The following is a 14,877-nucleotide window of genomic DNA, read 5'->3' as shown; positions in this document are numbered from 1 at the left end:
TCTGTGCTTTATTTTCAAAGAAACCAAATAAGACATGGTCCCTGAATCACTGTCTGAATGCAAACAGCATTTGGCTTTGATCTGAGTTGTTGAAAACTATGACCAATTTATCCCTAGGATGCCAAACCATCAGAGAATGTTTTTAAGTCTGAATTTCCATATCGGGATTCTGCTACACACTTTTTCTCTCCATTTCACATTACATAGGGCCAACCCAAAATAGTACTTCCAACAATAGATGGTGTTGGTATGATAATTTCACATGTAGTTTTGAAAAATGGGGTAGAAGGCCTCTTTCCTTACTGACATGCTCAACGTGGCCTGAAAAGATAAAAAATCATAATTGAACAGTAAGTGGGATTGTTTGATAGAAACCCTCTCCTATGCTGTAGTAATAGTCTTCTTTGGCAGGGTCAGCCAATTTCCCCTTGAATAGGTGATAAAAAATCTCAGAAACCCATTTGTCTAGTATATGTGTCCCTGTATGCCTCTGCAATCTACCTAGCCACTCCTGCTGCCGGCCTCCTGATCCAGGAAGGGTCACTGCTGATTTCCTGAATATAATTTGCAAATTTAAATCCCAAACATGCCCATTAGTCTCAGTACCAAACCTTATTTTCTCTGTTCACTCCCTCTGCCATCATGGCCAAATTCTGTGTGTGTGTGGGGGGGGGTGTGCACGCACGCATGTTTATGTGTGTGTCTGTGTGTAGATGCAGACACACGGGGAACAATTCAAGTCCCATAAGGAAGCACACCAGCCATCTTGCAAGCATGTGGGACATACCAAAACCTCCTGTAATGAGTCAATCACCCAGAGTTACCCGCCTTTGGGTCTTGGCAGAATTTTTGGAACGCGATGAGGACTTGATCAGCACACAGAGTCTCCTCAGCACTTTCTATTCTGCCAACATCCTTCTGAAAGAAGTAAATGGGGTGGTGAATTTGATGTTTTACACAACTCCTCTGCATTGTAGATTTACCTGGAGGGAAGCTTTTGTTGAAGACCACAGTCTGGAGCTGGAAAGCTGGACCCATTCTGCATTCAGGGTGTAGAGGAATCAGGGAAGGGAGCAATGGGCAGTTTTTAAGGATGGGGATTTCACAGAAGCCCCCAGTCTTAAAGCCAGAAGTATCCTTACAGGAGTTCTTAATTCCATGACATCTATGAACAAGAGTTTACCTTTTGTAATTCCGTGTGTTTTTAGGCATTAAAACTATTCTAAGAAGTGGTCCATAAGCTTCACCAGATTCTCAATGGGACCTATCACACAAAAAAAGCCTCCTGTGTCTGCGACTGTCCACACTAGACCCTTGTTTGGAGCCGTCGGTACCCTTTTCTCCTCTCTCCCACACCAGAGCTTCTCCAAACTTGTCCACCAGGCGTGTGTCACTACCGTGTCTTCCCTTCCAGCTTCCCCAATCTGTCCTTCTCACTCCAGGCCTCATGGCCCTGACCCTCCTGCATGTAGCGTTATCCACCACCTCTGTCCTTGGAGTCCCACCCCTGTCTTCCATAATATTATAATGTCCTAGGGTTTGGGCTTTTAAGGTCTGTTAGGAGTGGTTGTCTGAGAGGGGAGCCTGGGAGATGGTAAGATGACAGCGATTTAGTTCCATGGATATTTTACTTTTTAGCATGAGCCTGAAGACGTTTCTAAAGTTCTTCATTCCAGCTCATCTGCCTTATTTCTTCTTCTTCCCTCTCTTAGTTCTCCTCCTCCTTTCCCAACCTCAGCGTGCTGCTCCCACAGTCCTAGTGGCTTTTCTCTTCTCAGAAAGTCATGGTTCCCCTTCGCCCTGGTCCCAGCCTCATGTCAGTATGGCACCACAGAACTGAAGGAGCCTGGGAGCAGGAAGCAGACCTGGGTTCAAATCCTGGCTCTGCTTGCTGGCTGTATGTCTTTGGCCAGGGCATTTCACCTCTCTGCTCTGGGCCTTAGCTGTCCTTAGGATATAGCTAACACTGCCTCTATGCTTTGCTCAGGGCAGGTACTTTACAGATGTGAAATCAGCCTGGTTCTCACAACAGCATCCACCGTGAGCTGGGTAACATTGCCCTCTTATACATACACATCCAGAAATACATAAAGATTAAACTTCTTGCCTAGGATACACTTGCTTAAGTAGTCCCACTGCTTACTCTGGTCTTCTGGCTTCAGAGCCTGTCTATTAACACTAACTAGGCCGCCTCTTTCATTTTATATTTCCCGTGCTGGGGATGGAGCCCAGGTTAGGGTTAGATTAAATGCTAAACCATTTGCCACTGATCTGCACCCCCGGCATATGCTACCTCTTTAAAATGAAAGTCACATGCCTGCACAGCACAATCTTCTTTTGACCTGAGATAACGTTGTGGGGACTGTATAGAAGAGCTGGGACACAGTAGGAGGCTGTCATTGCTCTATTTCTAGGGTGATCACTATTCGAAGCTTTAGCCGTATAAATTAAACTGCTCTGGCCCACGGAGAGTAGTTTGAAGAAGTTAGAGAGGATGGGTTTCCTTTGCTGTCCTCACAGGCATTTTTGTCCCTACACCACCTCCTTTACCCCTCCTCGGCCTCATCCTCCTGCACTCCGGATGTCTCAGGCGTCTAGTCCCATGTCCCCCTTGCCCTGCCACCCAACTGGAGGTCCTCGATTTTCCCAGACAGGCCACTTCTCTGGCATCTTCTCCGGTCTTCCTGTCTCCACAGGCTCCCTACACGAATTTGGTTTATACGCTTCTGTCAGATTAAAGGTCGTAGATACCATTCCTCCACCCTGAACCTGAATCTTTCTCTCAGGTAGTATCCCCTGCCCAATATCCTGTTCTTGAGTCAAAATGGTCTCATTACCACAGTCCCTAAACTCACCTAGAGTTTCTCTCTGCCCGAGGTGCCCTATTGGAACCAGCCTCCTACCTTAAGATCAGGTTCCAATGCCAGCTCCTTCCCTGGAGTCTAGACTGCACTTGGGCTCCCTCTTTGCCTTGCATTTTGCACTGGATGTGTGTTCAGAGATCAGGGCCTGTGTGCATGCTCTTTGCCACCTCTATGTGACCTATGAGGTCATATCGAGCTTGGACCACAGTATTTGTTAAAAATATGAATTTATAAATGGAAGAAACTAAATTCCCTTAGCTGGGCGTAGTAGCACACACTTGTAATCCCAGCATTCAGGAGGTTGAGACCAGAGGATCATGGTTCGTGGACAGTCTCAGCCACTTAGTGAGGCCCTCCGCAACTTAGTGAGACCCTGTTTCAAAATAAAGAATAAAAAATAGGGCAGAGAGTGTAGCTCAGATGTTGAATTCCCCTGGGTTCCATCCCCAGACCTGCTCCCCCCCCCAAAAAAAAAAAACCCACTAAATTCCCAAAAGGTTAACTGGCACAATAAGTAAGTCAGTAAATTGAGAGTATTGTATAATAGTTAATATTGTTAGCTGCTCTGCCTGAGTGTAGACCAACTTACCATTACTTATTTGTTGGTATGGGCTGAGACAAGTAACTCCTGTGTGCCTTAAGTTTCTCATCAGGAAAATGGGAGTAACAGTGCTTATCTCATAGGATGATAACAAGGATCAAGCACATTAACACAGGTAAAATGTTTACAATGAACATGATGCATTGCAAACGCTCAAATATTAGCAATATATTGTTGCTATTATGTCAGAGCCAGAATTCTAATCAAGAATCCCTGACTCCCAGCCTAGTGCTCATTACACCAGGCTCCATGTTGTGGCCACTTCCCAGTCTCTGTGTCCTCAGTATCCCTAGTCTTGTCCAAGCTTCCCACCCCATACAGAGAAAAAAAAAAGTGTACGTGATATGTGCCCAAGCACACAGGACATTCAAGTTACCCAGTAAATACTGCTTTTCCATTTAAGATAGTTGAGACTTTTGACGAAGCTCTATGTCCCTCTGTAAATAAGAAATAAAAGAAAGTAGGGGATCCTCAGTAAACTACAATACAGGACAGCCTCTTATGCCTAAGAAACAAGGGAGCTAAGGGGTCTTTCACATCTCTAGTTCCAACATACTTTCACGACCAGTTTCTAGAAAGCCACCATTGGAGACTCACAAATATAAGAGCACTGATGGCCAGGCAGAACTGGGTTCCCAATGGGGATCCCAATGGGGGCACTCATTGGCCCAGGAGCCCTGGGCGGTGCTCAAACTTTGTCAAACTCTGTCCCTGAGCCGAGCCTCTCTTCATAAGGTGAGGGGGAACCGGAAGACGCAATGCAGGAGGCATTCAGCCCCGTGCCTGGCACCAGTGGACTCTGTCACTAGTGCATCCCTCTGGGCTAATCAGTGCTCCCTTCCTTTCATTCTAGTTTAGGTAACACTAGAGAGCAAATCTCAGTGAATGGCAGGAGGGTTCTGTTTAGTGTGAATTTGCTTATCAGGATCCAGAGGGCTGGAATTCCCCAGGGATTAAGTGCTGCTGAGAGTGAAAATGGGGAGCCCCCAAAAGCCAGTTTGCCAAGAGGCTGCAAAAGAAAGGTCCCTTCTCCTTCCTTAAGGCCCTTCTGCTCTTGTCTGTTGTGCCGTGCAATGACTCGACAAAAGTGTCTTTTCTTTAGGTGTAACTTCCACCAAAGATAAGAACAAATGTAATTTTGAATCTCAGTTGATTAGAAAATGATCTTTCTCATGCCTAAAATCCTGTGTCCTGGGTACACTGTCCTGGTGGAGGAAATAAAGACCCCCAATCCACCTCAGCAACCATGAATGCACTTTTATTTTTTTTCCTTTATCTTTCCTCCTCCTCCTCCTTCTCCTCCTCCTCCTTCTCCTCCTCCTCCTCTTTATTCTCCTCCTCCTCTCCTTCTTCTCCTCCTCTCCTCCTCCTCTGCTTCTTCTTCTCCTCCTCTTCCTCCTCCTCTCTTTCTTCTCCTCCTCCTCTTCCTCCTCCTCCTCCTCTTCCTCTTCCTCTCTTTCTTCTCCTCCTCCTCTCCTCTTCCTCCTCTGCTTCTCTCCTCCTCCTCTTCCTCCTCCTCTGCATCTCCTCCTCCTCCTCTTCCTCCTCCTCTGCGTCTCCTCCTCCTCCTCTTCCTCCTCCTTTCTTTCTTCTCTTCCTCCTCTCCTCCTCCTCCTCTTCCTTTACTTCTCCTCCTCCTTCTCCTCTACTTCTCCTCTTCCTCCTCACCTCCTCCTCCTCCTCCTTCTTCTGGTATTGGTGGGGGAGGAATTCTACCTCTGAGCTACACTCCCAGCTCTATTTTATTTTTCATTTTGAAACAGGGTCTGGCTAAGCTTTGGGCCTCACTAAGTCACTGAGGCTGGCCTCCCAACTGTGATGCTCGTGTCTCAGCCTCTCAAGTACTTTTATGTACTTTTCAAGTGTACCTGGCATGGTGTGGAGAGGGCAAACAATTACAACTTTATTATCACCTCCACGGGGAGCTTAGGGTTGAGCAGTTTGCCAGGAGACTCTGGTGCCCTTACTGTTAGTATCTCAGCCTGGTCACTGCAATCGGCATTCTAGAACTCTACTAATCTATGCAGTGATACTTTCCTGGATGTAATAAACTCTCAACTTAATGACGTGTTAGTGAATAAAGTTTTTAAAAAATGAAATGGACTTCTATTTTTTAAAAAACAGATTCAAATCCTTCTAAAACAGTTATTTCTTAAACTTCACCCTCTATCCCCTCATCCCCTTAACAATACAGCTGTCTTTGAGATCCATGGGATGAACCATAACATGATGTGGCCAAACAGGAGTTCTATCATTTTCTGCACCAAGGCTGTTGAAATTTTTCCTCAAAGAGAACACTTTCCCTGATGATATTGTTATACAAGGCATGGCATACTCAGAACACAAACTCAGAACACATCCCTTTGTGTGGCTATGTCCTTATGAGCTTCTCTACGAAGCACAGTGAAGCTGCAGACCACAGGCTCTGGGGCTCTGGGCCTAGCCCCTCTGGGATAATCTGCTCTTAGCCAAACCAATGGGAAGTTCCTGTCAGGAAAAGTGTAACATTGGTCAGCAGGTGGCACCCTTTCCCCAGCATTAGCCTTGACCCAGGCTCAGAGGTACCTGGACATGCTCTCTCAAGATGCGGGCTTCTACAATGCACAGGCCTTTTAGACCAGAAGTTTTATGTTACCTCTAAGAATACTGTTGTCCTGAAAAAAATGAAGTTGTCCTCAGAACTCTTCTACCCCAAAGTTTGGAAGGGAACCAGGATAGATATTGCCCATTGTCCTTTTAAAAGAAAACATATTCTCATCTGGAACGATGACTACAGTGGAAAAATTTCTTTTAAATATTAAAGCCATTCCCCTTTCTGAAGCATACACTACACTACCACTTCTCCTAATGCCTCTGGCATTCTATCCCCACCAGAAAAAGATTTCCCCAGCCTTTTTTGGGTTTAGAAAAGAAGTTAGGATCCTCACAAACTAATTTCTAACAAATACTCATTAAATTCTAACCATTAAATTCATCTAGCTGCCTTTGCCAATCCAGTGATTGCTCACATAAGCCCTTCACAGTCTCCCATAAGGTCCCATCACTTGTATTGCGTTTAGAATCTACCTTTATTCTCTGTAAAAATTTTAACTAGACTGACTTTACTTTAGGGAAACAGAAATCTTAGCAACTCCCACTACTTGCTGGGGACAGAACAGCACCTTCACGAGGCTTGAGTTAGATGAGATAAAGATGTATAAACAGAGCACTCTGTTCTGTACCAAACAGAGGGCCCAGGGCAAGAGTGGCACGGGTGGCCCAAGAAGGGAGCATTCTCTGAAGTGTGGTGTAGCCAGAAAGGCTGCGCAGAAGAGATCCTTGAGGCATGGCCAGGTGTGGGGCTGCTAGACAAGTAGGGTTAAGTAACTAATCAAGCAACTGAGCAAGTTGAGGGCCTAGGGGACAACGGACAGAGATCATAAGTAAAGAAGTGAGCTGGGCATGATGGTGTACTCCTGTAATCCCAGTACTTGGGAGGCTCAAACAGGAGGATCACAGGCTTGAAGCCAGCCTCAGCAACTTAGCAAGGCTTTCAGCAACTTAGTGAGAGATCCTGTTTCCAAATAAAAATATAAAATAAAATAGAGCTGGGGTGTAGCATGGAGGTAGAATGCCCCTGGGCTCAGTCCTTGGTAACACACACACACACACACACACACACACACACACAGAGAGAGAGAGAAAGAGAGAGAGAGAGAGAGAGAGAGAGAGAGAGAGAGAGAGAGTGTGTGTGTGTTACAGGGGAGGGGGAGCCCAGGGTTGTCAAGGATGAGGGTCAAGGTGACCTTGTCAGAGGGAGCAATTCATGTTGACAACAGAGAGGAGGAAACTGAAAAGCTAGGTTGGGATCAAAGATGGCAGGTGGTGAATGTTGAACCATCTCATTACTCTGGGCCTTGCAATTTATCTTCTAACAACAATGGTTTGCATGAAGTTACCTTAGAACAATGGATTTGTTTAAGAGCAAAGGCTTTGATGTTAGAAAGTTTCTGATTTGAGCCCCAGTTATCTGTAATAGTATTACTACAGATATATGTATTATCTGTAATACCCTAGTTGTCTAAAGTTTCTTTTTCTCATTTGTAAAATGGGTTTGATCACTTCATAAAGTTGTTATAAAATTAAAATGCGATGATGAATACTAAAACCAAAGATGGGTCCTATAGAATAGGGAAGATAAAATGCAACTCGGGAAATCCTTGCTTTTCCATCAGAGTTTCCTAAATCTGTCTGAAGATAAAAGTCACATGGAATGCCCCATGATTAGACAGATTACTCATGTTTCCCCTTGGCATTTTTTACTCCTTGGAATTTTAATTCTGAAGGTCTGAGATGAGGCCCAGATTCTGTGTTTTTAAAAATATGCTGGGTGATTCTTATCACCAAAGAAATATGGGAGTACTGGCGGTGTTTTTCAAAACAGTAGTTATCAATGTGCTGGTCCCCAATTCCAGAGTTCCTGATTCAGATGGGCTGGGACAGGGTTTGTATTTCTTTCCTCCTCCTCCTCCTCCTCCTCCTCCTCCTCCTCCTCCTCCTCCTCCTCCTCCTCTTCCTCCTCCTCTTCCTTCTTTTCTTCTTCTTCTTCTTCTTCTTCTTCTTCTTCTTCTTCTTCTTCTTCTTCTTCTTCTTCTTCCTTTTTTATTTTGTGGTATTAGGGGTGGAACCCAGGGGCTTTCTGTCTCCGGGCTATACTCCTAGACCTATTTTTTATATTTTATCTGGTGGAAACAGGGTCTCACTAAGTTGCTGAGAGCCTCACTAAGTAGCTGAGGCTGGCTTCGAACCTGCGTGATCCTCCTGTCTCAGCCTCCCAAGCGTGGGGATTACAAGTTTGCGCCACCACGCCCGGTGAGAATTTGTATTTCGAACAATTTCTGGGGGCTGATGCTGTAGGCAGGAAAACGGAAGGACCGTTCTTGGAAGAAATCACAGTTCTAAGTAAAGTCCAATGACTAGGTGAAATCAGAACCACCTGTGATACTTGTTACCTTGGCCCTTTCAAAGGCCTAAAATTAGACCAAGATTCCGTATTTGTGACAAGGACTTGGGGTATTCTAATGCAGACTGAGCCTTAAAAACCCTGCCCTAGTCATGGGTTAAGAATATTAACACCCAACTGTGTGAAAATCATATAAATCACAAAATAAAAAAGAACATGATTTTTAATATATTGGTTAAGAAAGAATGCCTTTTAACTACCAGGTTAAATTCAAAATATATTCTTACATGATGTTAAGTACCAGTTTTTTAAATTTGAAAATAAGGTGCAAATCAAGCTCCCTGTGTTCAGCCTGTGATGCAAGACCTCGACATACACACACCCCAGTCCGTAGCACAACCTTTCCTCACCATGCAGTGGCTGCTCAGTGGCATGTCCTGAATGGGTTTAAAAGATTTGATGCCCAAAGAGCCGGATTTGATTGCTGTGGGGTACAGCCCCACACATCTCCCCACGAGGCCCTACATACAGCCATATTGAAGAACCCCTGCTTTCAATGTATTTGTCACTTGGTGTGTCTTTAGGAAATGAATGTCTTTTGAGAATATCCATGTAAAGAAGACACAAAAGTCCTCTGAAATAGCAATAGCAAAAACATAATGAAATGAATATAAAAAATGTTCAATTACCTATTGCATAGGATTATGCATGCTTTTATATGATACCTGTTTTCACCCATTATGGGTTCTAAATGTGTCTTTTTAAAACTCAGCAGTTTGAGTTCCTACTATGTGAAACATTTATAAAGCTCAGAGGGTATCTATTGCTCATTCCATCTGGAACCCAAAGAATTCAAACCATTAAGAGTGAATGAAGTACTACATGTAAAGCAGTACTTTGCAAACCATAAGCTGCCAAGCAGATGGAAGTTATTATCAACAACCCCCATTTCAGCCTCACTCAGAGCAAGGGAACCGGTCCCTGCATGATTGATGATAAATAACATTAATATAGCACTTCTACATGGGCAAATCTCTGCAGAGATATGCTTAGAAAAACCTGAGCATGTTAGCAATGTGAGAAAATTAGCTAGAAAAACATTTGGAATCTGAGGTGCATCAAAATAAATTATCTCAGCAAGTGGAAAAGAGAGGAGAATATGAGGAGAGCAGTCCTGCTTTAAATTCATGCCTGAAATGAGTAAATGTATTGGTATTCTTGGGAGTCTGGGTCCTCACTCTGGAAGAAGGGGGACACAGTAGTGGATAGGGAAGGGGAAAGAAGACCCCTTTTGACTGGAATTAGAGGTGCCATTCTGAACCTACAAATTAAGAAAACATCTTGTCTCCTGGTTCTATTCACTGAAAGTACCTAGAATGGATAATATCTCAGTAGCCAGGAACACACATAGGCCCAGTGTGTTGTTTCTAAACAAGTTCTCCTCTCACAGGAAGCAGGCTCCTTAAGAAAATGGCTGATTCCAAGACCAGGGCAGAGAAAGAACAACAGGAGCGCAATCACCAATGGTAGAAAGCAAATCCTCAAAAATATGCAGGGCCATGTCTAAAGAACACAGACACCAGCTGGAAGGGGCTCCCACTGGCAAATTGTGGGCAATCTTAGCATCAAAATAACAGTAATAAGTCCTAAAACACTGGCTATGAAAGGAATCCAGGTGCCCGCACAGATATAAAAATAGATAAGTAAGTAGGGAAGAAAAGGCTCTTCTTTATAGTGACGTGTTAATAAATGTAGGGGCAGCCAGAGATGGTGGCACATGCCTGTAATCTCAGTACTTGGGAGGTTGAGACAGAAGAATTGCAGGTTCAAGACCAGCCATGGCAACTTAGCAAGACTCTGAGCAATCAATCTAGTGACACCTGATATATATATATATATATATATATATATATATATATATATATATATGAAGGGGGACTAGGAGTATAGTTCAGAGATAGAATTCTCCTTGATTTCAATCCTTAGTACCCCCAAATTGTAGAAACAACAAAAAACCATAAACTTGCAAACCCCATAGAAATAATAACTCAGATGAGAATCTTCAATGGGTGGTAAATTTATTAGATAAAATTACTGGAGAAAAGGATAGTTCAAAGACTCAAACTATCTCCCCTTTGTTGTTTAATTGATGATTGCAAAGTGGGAGAAGTTCCTTCCAGTGGAGAAACTGGAGAACACAACCCTCCCTGACAAATCAAAGTTTTATCATATACCACCAGGGGTGAGATGCTGAGGACACAGTATCCAGGTTTACTGGCCAAAGTGTACCACCTGAATCTAATCATGAGAAAACAATCAAGCAAACTCAAACAGAGGGATGTTCTACAACACAGCAAGGCTGCAGTCATCAAAAATGTTGATGTCTGGAAAGGCAAGAGGAGCTACTGTGGGTTAAATGAGACTAAGTCTACATGACAGTTGACCATGATAAGTGTTCCTCGCTGGATCCTGGATCCAAAGAAAGTCACAAAATGAATGCTAACTGTATATTACTATAATGTTAACAGTAAATGTTACTGATCCTGAATTTGGTCCCTGTATTATGCATACTTAAGAGAATGCCACTAAACTTAGGGGGGGTACTGGATTAATGGCCATGATATGGCCATCTTACTCTCAAAAATGATTCAAATAGGGGTGAGGAGAAAACCCAAATATAGCAAAATGCTAATAACTGGTGAATCTTGGTGAAGTTATATGGGTGTTTTGCTTTTCTAGTCTGGCAACTTTTCTGAGAATATGACATTTTGCTAAATAAATATTTGTTTAAAAAAGTTTATATGCTGTCTTAAACTAGGCACTTGGCATAGTGGCATACATATATAATCTCAGAACTTGGGGGGCTGAGACAGGAAGATCCAAAGTTCAAGGTCAGCCTTCGAAACTTAGACCCTCAGCAATTTAGTGCAACCTATTTCAAAATAAAAAGGGCTGGGTATATAGCTTGGAGGTATAATGCCCTGAGTTCCTTCCTTCTTTTCTCCCCACCCACCCGACTGTACTGAGAATTGAACCCAGGAGAGTCCACCACTGACCTACATCCCCAGCCCTTTTTACTTTTTATTTTGAGGCAGGATCTTGCAAAGTTGCCAAAGCTGACCTCAAACTTGTGATCCTCCTGTCTCACCCTCCTAACCATCCTGGTATTCATTCTGTAAGCTCCAATGCTCCTTTAAAAAAGAATCTCAGAGCTAGACACAGTGGCGCACACTTGTAATCCCAGACCTTGGGAGGCTGAGATAGGTTCAAGGCCAGCAAACAGTGACTCATTGAGACCTTGCTGCAAATTAAAACACAAATAAATAAGTGGTAGGGTGTAGTTGGGAGGTAGAATGCCCCTGATGCCCCTGGATTCAATCCCCAGGACAAACAAAACAAAGCAAAACTCAGGTGCCCAGATTTTTTTTTTTCTTTTGTGATTCTGGGGACTGAACCCAGGGCCAAACTACATTCAAGCTGTATTCTTAACCCTAATTTTTTGGGGGAGGGGAAGGGGACAGGGTCTTGCTAGGTTGCTAAGAACTTTTCTAAGTTGTCAAGGGTGACTTCTAACCTGTGATCTTCCTGTCTCAGCCTCCCAAGCACTGGGATTACAGCTATACCCTGCCACACCCATCTTTCAGGTGGCCCAGGGTTTGATTAATCATAATTCTTGGCTCATGCCCTATCATTAAATTTGCCAATGCATGTCCTTCTTTATTAATGTATTTAAAATAACATGGCACATTTTTTAAAACTTTCCAAAGCCGGGTGTGGTGGCGCACGCTTGTAATCCCAGCATTTGGGAGGCTGAAGTGGGAGGATCACAGTTCGCAGACAGCCTCAGCTACTACTTAGTGAGGCCCTTTGCAACTGAGTGAGACCCTGTTTCAAAATAAAGAATGAAAAAACTAGGGCCGGGGGTGTATCTCGGAGGTAGAATGTCCCTGGGTTCCATCCCCAGTACCGAAAAAAAAAAAAATTCCATCTCCCCTATTATCTAGAATATTGCCAATAATTTACAGTTCACTTTGTTAACCTCCCATCCCTTCCCTACCACCCCACCTCTGAAGATAACATCTCTACATTTTTTATTTATTTTATATTGCTTTTTGTTTTGATTATCTAAATAACACATTTTTTCATTTTTCTTGTTTTTAAACTTCATGAAGAGGGTATCGTGCTATGTATAATCTCTAGAACATGCTAGTTTTTCATCCAATATTGTGTTGCCAACACTCATTCATTTAATTGTGGGAAGTGGGGATGCATTAATTTTATTGCCATGTAATATTCCATTAAGTGAATATCCCCTGCCTGTAATTCTGTTTGTCTTCTTAGCCTAGTTAACTTACCCCTCAGATCTCAGCTCAGGTGTCACTTCCTCAGCAAATGTTTCCAGACCTTCAGAACTAGGCCAGATTCCATATTTATTATAGACTTTCAAAGTACCATGGATGTGTCCTTTGTAGCTATTACCACAGTAGCAATCTCACATTTGTGTGACTGTTGGCTTTGCCACCCTTACTGGACTGTAAGCATTCTAAGGGTGGGCACCATATCTGTATTTGGTTGCTCTTAGATCCTCTCAGTTCTGATCACATCTTGAAGGCTCAAAAGAAGGCACTGCTTAAATGAATGAATGAATGAATCAATCAATCAATCAATGAATCAAGAAAATAAACATTTATTTCTATTAAATAACCCATCTTGCAGAGCATTTGGGAAGCTGAGACAAAAGGATCACGGTTCTTGGACAGTATCAGTTGCTTAGTGAGGCCCTTTGCAGCTCAGTGAGACCCTGTTTCAAAATAAAGAATAAAAAATAGGGCTGGGGGTGTAGCTTGGAGGTAGAATGCCCCTGGGTTTCAACCCAAGTACTGCAAAAAATAAAAAACAAATAAATAAATAAATAAAAGCCCATCTAATGAAACACATTCAGTGATAAGTGGCTATGTGATCAGTCTTTCTTCTTAGTTTCTTAGATTTTTTTCTCCTTTTTGTAATTATTCCTCCTCCTCCTCCTCCTCCTCCTCCTCCTCCTCCTCCTCCTCCTCCTCCTCACTGTGGTTTGAACACAGGAGCATTCTATCTCCAAGCTAAAGAACAGCCGTTTATATTTTTATTTTGAAACAGGTTCTTGCTAAGTTGCCAAGTTGACAACTTACCAAGTTGACAAGGCTGGCTTTGAACCTGAAATCCTCCTGTCTCAGCCTCCCAAGTACTAGGATTGCAGGCATGCACCACTACACCTAGCCCTGCTTTCTTACATTTTCAATGTCATTATTATTCTTTCAGTCACTCCGGCTCAAAAATTTTGGCATGAAGCCGGGTGTGGTGGCACACACTTGTAATCCCAGCATTTGGAAGGCTGAGAGAGGAGGATCATGGTTCCCGGACAGTCTCAGCTACTTTGCAATTCACTGAGACCCTGTTTCAAAATAAAGAATAAAAAGTATTTTATTAAAAAATAAAGAATAAAAAGTGAGGGTGTCGCTCGGAGGTAGAATGCCCCTGGGTTCCATCCCCAGTACTGCAATCAATCAATCAATCAATCAATCAATTTGACATGAGATCTTGGGAATTGGACATTAGATCTGATTTTAGTCTCTTTCTGGCCCTTCACACCTAATTGTTTTCCCATTTTTAAAACAGTGCTCATTCCAATATTCCATCCAACCCTACATAACCCCACATGCACCTCTCATGTTTAGAAAAGCTGCAGTACTTCCAGTTCACAAAACTGTGTTGCTAATTTCCCATCACATTACTTTGCTTATGCTGTGTCCTCTCCTCAGAGGGTCCCTTCTTCATCTCTGAGTATTTAAGTCCTATCCAAAGCCCATTTGAAATGCTCCATCCCTCAAAAAGCCTCCCCTGATTTCCCAGATGGAAACATCTCTTTATTCAGAGCTTCACACAGTACTTACTGTGCATAATCAAATGTTCTCAGGGTAGGGTAACGTAGATGGGGTTTGTATTCAGAATCAAGTTCAAGTCCTGTCCAGCACTACCTACTGTGTGACCTTGGGAGCTTATCTACACTCAGTTACTACATCTGTTATGCAAGACTAACTATCTAACTCTGGGAAATGTTGCTCACAATAAATCAAAGTGGGTAAATACCCGGAGAATGATGTCACGTTTCCCAGTAAAGCCCTTGCCCTCACCCTTTGTCTCCCATTCACTTCTCCCTTTTAAGAGAGGAGGAGTGATTTGGCAGATTACTGAGCTTGGGAAAAGGAAGTGACATCCTAGCTCAACTTCCTCCTCGCCTTCATCTACCTCTCTTCTGCCCTCCCCTGTCCTCTCTCACCTGCCTATCTACAGGATTGAATCCCACAGCCCCCTCAGGACTGGAGGGTGAGGCTCCCTAACCTGGACCTTCACTGGTAGCAACCTTGTTTGGCTACAGTCCTCAAGGCAGCTCTCCCATGACCTTATCAGTAATAAAGCTTTCACAGTGATCA

This window comes from Muscardinus avellanarius (genome assembly GCF_963383645.1).
Source record: "Muscardinus avellanarius genome assembly, chromosome: 13".
In the NCBI taxonomy this organism is placed as follows: domain Eukaryota; kingdom Metazoa; phylum Chordata; class Mammalia; order Rodentia; family Gliridae; genus Muscardinus; species Muscardinus avellanarius.
Note: the sequence above shows the minus strand (reverse complement) of the source record.